The sequence below is a fragment of the Capricornis sumatraensis genome, chromosome 18 (genome assembly GCF_032405125.1).
Source record: "Capricornis sumatraensis isolate serow.1 chromosome 18, serow.2, whole genome shotgun sequence".
Taxonomy (NCBI): domain Eukaryota; kingdom Metazoa; phylum Chordata; class Mammalia; order Artiodactyla; family Bovidae; genus Capricornis; species Capricornis sumatraensis.
The window spans coordinates 19,025,480-19,034,664 of NC_091086.1; the positions used below are offsets into that span (position 1 = coordinate 19,025,480).

The following is a 9,185-nucleotide window of genomic DNA, read 5'->3' on the forward strand; positions in this document are numbered from 1 at the left end:
AGAACCATCAGCATCAAGCACTCAATAATGCCATGGTCCAGTAACCAGGTCTATGTTTATGCACAAGGCAGAATAGACTACTTCCAACATCTAATGATATGACTTTATGGAGCTAGAAAGTCTCCATCATTTAAAAAACCCTCCTCTTGCTGATGAAAATTAGAAGTTCAAGCAAGGTGATCTTTATGTCTGAACTTATGACTTTGATCTTTGTTGAATAATATATATTCAAGGGAAAAAATGTATGCTCTTATAAATAATATATATTTAAGAGTGTGTCGATTTCTCATACTCTTCTTGGCAGGAAATTTTGATAGAAAGATAGCATGAGCACTACGATAAGGAAATAGGAAATGGAATAAAATCTTACAGAATATGGAGGCAGATAATAGAGACCACAAGCATAACTGCATCACAATTTTACCAAGGGTCAAAACTAAAAAGCAATTTAGCAAAAATGGTGGCTCAGATGGTAAAGAGTTTGCCTGCAATGTGGGAGACCTGGGTTCAATCCCTGGGTTGGGACGATGCCCCGGAAAAGGAAATGGCAACCCACTCCAGTATTCTTGCCTGGAAAATCCCAAGACAGAGGAGCCTGGCAGGCTACAGTCAATAGGGTGGCATAAAGTCAAGACACAACTGAGCGACTTCATTTCACTTTCAATTCTCTTTTACAAATTCACTTTCAAAAATAATAGTAATACTTGTTGCAACAATTCAGTGCAGAAATACATAAAGAAGAATCTCTACTTCTATCTCTAATTCTATACCATCACCATCAAGATACATTATTTTAACAGTTTAGTACATTTATATTTAAAGTATAACTCTAATGCTGAGTTTAAATATTTTATAATCAATTCCATTATAGTTTCCTTGGATTAAGCTTATTTTTCAAAAAATCATTTTAGATTTCTGCAGAATATTTGAAGATAATTATTTTATTAAAAAGAAAGGTGATCTAATGTAAAAGAACTTTTATTACATCTCTAAGTCTGGCAAACTAGCTCATTAAGCAATTTTTTGCTTCAGTTGAGATTTTTGTGAAAGGTCATGCATTCTTTCAAAAGAAGGAAATGAGATGCTATTTTCCCAGTGGGAAATTTACAGAATTACTTTTTTGTTGTTTTTTACATTGAAAGTACACTTGGATAAATTAATAATTTCTTTAACTGAATCCCTATTTCAGTGACAGCCTCTGTTCAGTGAGCACTGTTCATGAATTATTCTAAATCTTCATAACAAGGAGAGAGCTTTATTCTGGTTTTAATGATTACACAGTTAAGGACTAGAAATTACTCCAAGATTTTTGGAAATCTAGAAACAGAATATGTTCAAACTAGGATTTCTCTGATCTTTAGAGACTTGTCTACCTAATATAACATTCAGATTCTAAGATTTTTTTCCTTTTTTTAGTCTGGTCTTGAAATTTTCAAAAGAATAAGTTTTAGACTAAAATACTCCATATATGTGTGTATATATGTGTATATATATATATATATATTTTAAGGTTTTAAGTATACTTTATTTCTTCAAACATGACATATTTTAATGGGTACACAGTACTTTTACTAGGAATTAATTATGAGTTGATTTTGAAACAATTCAGTATTAAACCAGCTGGGATGATTACTGTTCTCTCCATTCCTTTGGGATGACTCTGCCAACAGGCGATGGGTTCCACTCTATTCCAATTTGTGTTGCCGTATATACCCATACAGCAACACAGAAAGCGGCTCCACTAGCTAATATGGCATTACCATATTTGTCATGAAATCAGGTGCCCGCTTCTGGTGGATCTGCCTTGCCACTGCTTGCTGAATGCTTTCAGCTCTCAGACGACTTACTGCGTTTTTGGCCAAGGGAAACATCCTGAGGTTGAACATAAAATGGCTGCAACTACAGCTGCTGGCCTCTAGCAATTCGGCATCTAGCACCCTTGCAGAGTCCTGTATATAAATATATATATATATATATACACACACATATAAATATATATATATATACATATATATATACATATTTTTTTTTCCTAAAATAAATGGGAAACACATATTTCTCTTGCTAAAATGGAGGAATAACCAAAGTAACAAAGTATTACAATCAACTCAGGATAGAATAACTTTGTATATGCAAGCCATAGTGAGTGACACCTTTGGTTTCTCAGAACCATTTTAGAATACAGGAAAAGAAACAGAAATCAAGGTAGAATGTGGGTAGGCCCTGTTTTAAAACAAAGTCAGAAGGCAAAGTGCTAGACTGATATGGTACGGGAACTAAGCAGATAGATGTAGCAGAACCACATTTAGAAATGGGGGAAGAAAACCATCTCTCATTTATCCAAGACAGGATGACAAATAAGTCTTACCTCATATGGGAACTCTATCTGATTGATAGTAGCAGCTTGGAGTGAGTGCTAAAAGTCATTTTAAGGCTCTCCGTGAGCTCAGCCAGAAAGTATTAGGAAGATTTGACATGTTCTAATTTGGGCATAATTTCTATGCATCTGTTATCTCAAGGAGGGTGACAAAGAAGAGATGGGGACTCATAGTAACTAAGTACTTGCTTCACATTAGGTATTTCATATACATTCTATAAATTTTCCTGGATCCAATGAAGTTAACATTATAATCTACTTTTTACAGATGAGCAAAGTCATTCTCTGAGTGAAATTTGAAGAAAGAGGGAAAAAACAATCACTTTGTAATAGAAGGAAGGAAAAGTGAAAGCAAAAATCGCTCAGTTCAGCTCAGTTCAGTTCAGTCGCTCAGTCGTGTCCGACTTTTTGCGACCCCATGAATCGCAGCACGCAAGGCCTCCCTGTCCATCACCAACTCCCAGAGTTGACCCAGACTCACGTCCATGGAGTCAGTGATGCCATCCAGCCATCTCATCCTCTGTCGTCCCCTTCTCCTCCTGCCCCCAATCCCTCCCAGCATCAGAGTCTTTTCCAATGAGTCAACTCTTCACATGAGGTGGCCAAAGTACTGGAGCTTCAGCTTTAGCATCACTCCTTCCAAAGAAATCCCAGGGCTGATCTCCTTCAGAATGGACTGGTTGCATCTCCTTGCAGCCCAAGAGATTCTCAAGAGTCTTCTCCAACACCACAGTTCAAACACATCAATTCTTCGGCGCTCAGCCTTCTTCACAGTCCAACTCTCATACCCATACATGACTACTGGAAAAACCATAGCCTTGACTAGACAGACCTTAGTCGGCAAAGTAATGTCTCTGCTTTTGAATATGCTATCTAAGCTGCTCATAACTTTTCTTCCAAGGAGTAAGCGTCTTTTAATTTCATGGCTGCAATCACCACCTGCAGTGATTTTGGAGCCCAAAAAATAAAGTCTGACACTGTTTCCACTGTTTCCTCATCTATTTCCCATGAAGTGATGGGACCAGATGCCATGATCTTAGTTTCCTGAATGTTGAGCTTTAAGCCAACTTTTTCACTCTCCACTTTCACTTTCATCAAGAGGCTTTTTAGTTCCTCTTCACTTTCTGCCATAGGGTGGTATCATCTGCATATCTGAGGTTATTGATATTTCTTCTGGCAATCTTGATTCCAGCTTGTGTTTCTTCCAGTCCAGCATTTCTCATGATGTACTCTGCATAGAAGTTAAATAAGCAGGGTGACAATATACAGCCTTGACGTATTCCTTTTCCTATTTGGAACCAGTCTGTTGTTCCATGTCCAGTTCTAACTGTTGCTTCCTGACCTGCATACAGATTTCTCAAGAGGCAGGTCAGGTGGTCTGGTATTCCCATCTCTTTCAGAATTTTCCACAGTTTATTGTGATCCACACAGTCAAAGGCTTTGGCATACTCAATATAGTCAATAAAGATGTTTTTCTGGAACTCTCTTGCTTTTTCCATGATCCAGCAGATGTTGGCAATTTGATCTCTGGTTCCTCTGCCTTTTCTAAAGCCAGCTTCAACATCTGGAAGTCCACAGTTTGCATATTGCTGAAGCCTGGCTTGGAGAATTTTGAGCATTACTTTGCTAGCATGTGAGATGAGTGCAATTGTGCGGTAGTTTGAGCATTCTTTGGCATTGCCTTTCTTTGGGATTGGAATGAAAACTGACATTTTCCAGTCCTGTGGCCACTGCTGAGTTTTCCAAACTTGCTGGCATATTGAGTGCAGCACTTTCACAGCATCATCTTTCAGGATTTGAAACAGCTCAACTGCAATTCCATCACCTCCACTAGCTTTGTCCTGTCCAACTCTTTGCAAACCCAAGGACTGAAATTCCCCAGGCCAGAATACTGTAGTGGGTAGCCTTTCCCTTCACCAGGGGATATTCCCAACCCAGGAATTGGACTCAGGTCTCCCACATTGCAGGCAGATTCTTTACTAGCTGAGCCATATGGAAAGCCCAAGAATACTGGAGTGGGTAGCCTGTCCCTTCTCCAACAGATCTTCTTGACCCAGGAATCGAACCTGGGTCTCCTGCATTGCAGGCAGGTTCTTTACCAACTGAGCTAGCAGGGAAGTCCTGAGGGAAGGAAAGGTAATATGCAAATAACCAGTCCTACATGAGAAGTTTGAGTTGGCTATTGTCATCAAGAAGCACCCATGTACACTAATAATTTTCATTGCTTCTAGTGTTTCCAATGCTTCTTATATTTAAGAGTATCACAAATATTCAGCAGTCTAAATTGTTTCATTCTTCAAGATGTGCCACTATGCTAATTATAACCTCTTCATAAATGATGAATAATTACTCCATTTGGAAATTGTTTTAGAGTTTGAAAGAAACTTTATATGAACTCTCTGATTACTGCTCTTAGACCACAAAGAGATTATTTTAGAACAATCAAAAAGAAAACATGTTAGTCCAAGAGTACAGAACTTAACAGAAGCCTCTGCTACGGAGATACTTAGCTATTTACAGCTTGGTCTGAATTTTGGATTAGTTGCTGTCTTCCTCTGGCCTTAGTTTTCCCATAGTGGGTTGGACCACTCCCTCTAAGGTTAATGTTGACTCCTACATGCTGTGGTTTCTGAGTTCAAATGCAACCCTTACTGGAAAGAGTCAGCCTTTACCATGAAAAATAAATAATGTTGGCTGGTAATAAAGAATAAATATTTTCTTTCTTTTCTCAAGTCATGTAAGATATTTTTAAGATATACTGGGCATTGACTAGCCTGCAGACCCAGGGACTAGGTACTGACCAGTGGCTATAAGTGAGGCACTGTGTAGATGTGAGAAGAATGTAGAGCTGTATCAAGTATAAATTTGCTCTGAATTTATAAAGAATAAAGGTACTTAAGTACTACAAAAATATAGCAGAAAGCTAAAAAGAATTATCAGAATTACACAGATAAGTTTCTATGGAAGGTAAAAGGAGGGCACATTACTTCCTGTGGGGATAGGGACATGACCCGGTAAAAGAAGTCTCCATGGATAGAGTCTTGTGAACAGATCTTCAAAGAAAAGGAAGACTTGGCCACACAGTGAAGAGTGTGAAGAGGAAGATGATCCACCAGATGGTCCACCATAAGCGGAGGCAAGGAAGTGGGCAATTGCAAACATAAATGGAGAAAAGTAAACCACTCATCATGGCTGGGCTGGAAGGTTCCTGAAAGAGGGTAGTGCAGCTAACAGTGGAAAACAGAAGGGAATCTGCTATGCCAAACAAAGAGGATAAAGACCTTATTTTCCAATTTAAATCCTTTTGAGCACGAGAATAAAAATATTTGCCATCTGTCAGATTAATCTGGTAACAGGATGTAAGCTGAATTGGACTGAGAAGATCCTGAGGATGAGGAGATCCATTAAGAACTACTTCAGGACTTCCCCCATGGGCCACTGGTTGAGAATCCGCCTGCCAACGAAAGGGACATGAGTTTGATCCCTGGACTAGGAAGATTCCACATGTTGTGGGACAACTAAGCCCATGCACCACAACTACTGAAACTGGAGAAGCCACCGCAATGAGAAGTCCAAGCACCGCAAAAAAGAGTAGCCCCTGCTTGCTGCAACTGGAGAAAGCTGCACACAGCAATGAAGATTCAGCACAGCCAAAAATAAATAAATAAATAATATTTCTTCAAAAGAATTAGTTTAATGCCCAACCAAGAACTAAAAGTGCCTGGATTAGCATTATTACAGGGAGAATGGAGGGAGAGGGGGAGATCCATGCAAAAAGTAGCAATAATCACAATAGCTCACGTCTATTGGGTATTTACTGTGCACTGGCACTGTTCTGAGAATAAGTGAGTAAAGCATTTAATCACACAGTGCTCTGAGTTAAGTTCTGTTCTTTCACCTTTATAGATGCAAAAACTGAAGTACAGAAAGGTTAAAACTTGCCTATGGTCACCTATTTAGGGCTTCAGTCTCTGGTTCCTGAACCTTATATTTTTTAACCAATCTGGTACACTGCTTCCCTGTAGATTAAAGAATCAAATAACATGGTCACTGATTGATGAGAGGCAAGGAAAAAGGAAGAATCAGAATTAATGGAGAGATTCCCAAGCCAGATTGTCAGGAAGCTGGAGAAGTGATTGTCAAAAGATAGAGGAGGGAAGAACAAGATGGTGGAGGAGAAGGTGGACAAGGAGTACATCTCTCTCCGCGGATACATCAGGAGTACGCCTTCAGACACAGAAGCACATGCAGAACACCAGCTGAGAGCAAACAGGAGAACCTGAACAGCAGAAAAGAATATATAGACCCAGGCAAAGCTTGGTAGGATGAGGGAACTAGGGGAAAAAACGGGCGTGTTAGTAGGACTGGACCTGCCCTTGGTGGGTAAGGGAACTGAAGCAGGGGTCTGATCCCCACATCCAGGCAATTGTCTGAGTCAGAGGAGAAGCATTTCAAGTTGAGAGGGAAATAGCTGATCTGTGGCAGCCTAAGTGGAATGAGAATCAGACAGTCCTTGCTGTAACCATACATACCCTGGATGGAACAGTGGCTGGGAGCTGGAGTTGAGGGATTGTGGAGCAATCCCAGGGCGAGGGCCGCTGTTGACGGTGGAGAGATTGATCAAGGGGATGTGAAGGAGGAGATTGTGGTGGGAAATTCTTTTGGAAGAAAGCCATGGAAGCAAGGCAATATTGCTGAGTCACGTGTAGGGGGTGGAGCCATCACCATACCCTCTCTCCCCAACACACCAACATTGGGAGCTGAATGATAGAGAGGCTGGCCCATCAAACACCTGATGCACTGAATTACAGAGTAGGACCCCACCCAGGGTGCCCTCTTAAGTGCCTGACACGCCTATCTACAGAGTAGGATGCCAGACAAGGGGCCCCTCTGTGTGCCTGATGCACCGAACAACAGAGAAGGACCCCAGGTAAGGAAGCCCTCTAAGTGCCTGAATGGGCAGAGCTATGAAAAAAGACTGCCCAAAGAGGCCTTCTGATCACCAGCTACAAGAGGATTGAAAAAAGATAGGGCCATAACTCCTGCGGTGGAAGCAGTCTGTGCCCCTGCACACTTGGTGCCGCCTGGGTCCCCGCAAGCCAAGCAGCTGTGCCACCTTCATGCTCAACTCGCACTGGGGCAGAGCTGCCACAGGCAAAAGAAGTCTTATACCTATGCGCACAGGGTCACTTTGGTAGTGTCCGACTCTGCCATCCTGCAGACTGTGGGCTGCCAGGCTTCTCTGTCAGGGAAGGGGTTGCCCAGGCAAGAACACTGGAGCATATGGGCCAATACTGGTTGCCATACCCTTCTGCTGCTGCTGCTGCTGCTGCTAAGTCGCTTCAGTCGTGTCCAACTCTGTGCGACCCCATAGACGGCAGCCCGCCAGGCTCTCCCATCCATACCCTTCTAGAGCACTATATTTCCTGCTGCCCCAGCCGCCAACTCCCCTGAGTACCTGGTGCTGCCAGAACCCCTGCGATCCAAGCAGCTGCACCACCTCCACACCTGGCCCTCACAGGGGCAAACCTAAGCCCTCCAGGGCAGCCTCAGGAGCAAACCCCAGTGGATGACCCAAATTCAGAGGTAGAAATAAAACCACAATAGAAACCCAGGGGCAGTGTGGCTAAGGAAGAAGACCCAAAACCATCCCACCAGCTGTACAAGCTGCAAGTTAAATCCACATGATCAACTAGGCAGACTCTGTGTCTATGGAATATATAAAAGGTCATTGAGAGCTCCCACAAAAGAAAACGCACTAGCTCTGATAGCTGTGGACATTGGAGGCAAGAACACACAGGAGTAGGACCAGATTAGAATGTGAGCTGCCCTACAGCAGGTCCAGAGATCAGCACAGTGCTGGAGGGCATCCTAGGGAAGTAAAGAGGACTGTGACTCCCAGCGAGGGAAAGGACTCTGACAGCAGCGACTCAAGAAAAACATTGATTATTCTTATGTTTTGACTTGTTCTGTAGATTGTTTTGGATTTTTTGTTTCTTTTCCCCTGCTCTCTGTTATAGTTGTCGATTTTATTGACACTATGAAATCTAACTAAGCTTTTGAGCTTTATTTTCCCTCACAGTCACATGTTTTATTGCTGTTATAAACCTCTGCCTCTGTTTTGGGTTTTTGCAATTCCAGGGAGTTGTGTGTGTGTGTGTGTGTGTGTGTGCTTTCCCTTTTCCCTTTAATTTTTAATATTTTAAACCTAGTATTATTTTTTCTATATTTATTCCTTTGTTTTTCCTACTGTTCTTTTCCTCTTGCAGTTAATCTTTAATATATATGAACCTTCTTCATCTAGCTCTGTTTAACTTTGTGTATCTATTCTTTCTTTCTTTCCTTTAGTCTCAACATATTTGTTAGTTTTATTTTCATTGCTTCATTCCCCACTTGGCATCTTGCTTTCATTTTGCTTTCCAGTTTGTGCTTTAGTTAGTTTTGTTCTGGTAGACATAATTTTTGGTTCCTCTGTTCGCCAGGTCCATCTAGTGTACTTTATTTCTGTTGGACTGTTTTGATTTTGCTTATGAGTGTTTATGTATATATTCAGTCGCATTTTTATTGTTATAAACCTCTGCATCTACATTGGGCTTTTGCAGTTCTGTGGAGCTTTCCCTCCTTTTTTCCTTTTTTCTTTTTTCTTCCTTTTTTTAAAATCTTTTCTCTTTTTTATAATTTTAATTTTTTTAACTTTATATTTTTTCTACATTTATTCCTTTGTTTGCCTTTCCTAATGTTCTTTTTCCCTTGCAGTTGATCTTTAATATATATAAATCTTCTTCATTTACCTCTATTTAACTTTGTA

The 9,185-nt window shown here is 40.8% G+C and overlaps 1 pseudogene; it reads right to left on the minus strand.

Annotated features, from left to right (window-relative positions):
* Positions 1-1,629: 1,629 nt before the first annotated feature.
* Positions 1,630-1,886, minus strand: LOC138094682 (cytochrome c oxidase subunit 7B, mitochondrial pseudogene; annotated as a pseudogene).
* Between the last annotated feature and the right edge of the window lie 7,299 nt (positions 1,887-9,185).